Genomic DNA, 630 nt, shown 5'->3' with positions numbered 1-630 from the left:
CAAACAAAAAAAAAACAAAAACAAACAAACAAAAAAAACAACAACAACAACAACCAGCGGATACTGGGGAAGCAGAGGCAGCTGGCTGCAGTTCCCAGTTCAGATCATCCTCTCTGCCATTCCATGGATGAACTTCTGTATTCTTTCTATTCCAGACTCTGCTGGAGGAGACTGACTTTCAGCTGTCTCACTGCTCTCTTCCCACACTGTCACGTAAAGATAGTCCACTCCTAGGCTTGCACACACCAGTTTTTTACTTGGGTTCTGGTAATTGAGTTCAGGTCCACAATGACAAGAGTCATCTCCCAGTTCAACATTCTTAGCAGGGAAAGACAAGTTAAAACTACATTGATACTCCATTTCATCCCAGTCAAAATGGCTAATATTAAGAAAACAAATGACACCAGGCAGTGGTAGCTCACACCTTTAATCCCAGCAGTTGGGAGGCAGAGGAGGTGGATCTCTGTGAGTTCGAGGCCAGCCTGGTCTATAGAGTGAGTTCCAGGAAAGGCTCCAAAGCTACAGAAAAAAAACAAAAACAAAAACAAAACAAATCCTATCTTGGGGGAATGGGGGGAGACAACAAATGACAGAAAATATTACACTATTCACAACTGCTAAGCAATAGAA

The 630-nt window shown here is 42.5% G+C and overlaps 1 protein-coding gene across 1 annotated transcript in view; it reads right to left on the bottom strand.

Annotated features, from left to right (window-relative positions):
• Ddx46 (DEAD-box helicase 46) overlaps nt 1–630 on the bottom strand; it is a 48,813-nt gene that overhangs the window by 12,504 nt on the left and 35,679 nt on the right. The window lies entirely within an intron of this gene.

This window comes from Microtus ochrogaster, chromosome 16 (genome assembly GCF_000317375.1).
Source record: "Microtus ochrogaster isolate Prairie Vole_2 chromosome 16, MicOch1.0, whole genome shotgun sequence".
Classification (NCBI taxonomy): Eukaryota; Metazoa; Chordata; class Mammalia; order Rodentia; family Cricetidae; genus Microtus; species Microtus ochrogaster.
The sequence above is the reverse complement of the archived record's forward strand: the minus strand, read 5'-3'. Positions and strand labels throughout refer to the sequence as shown.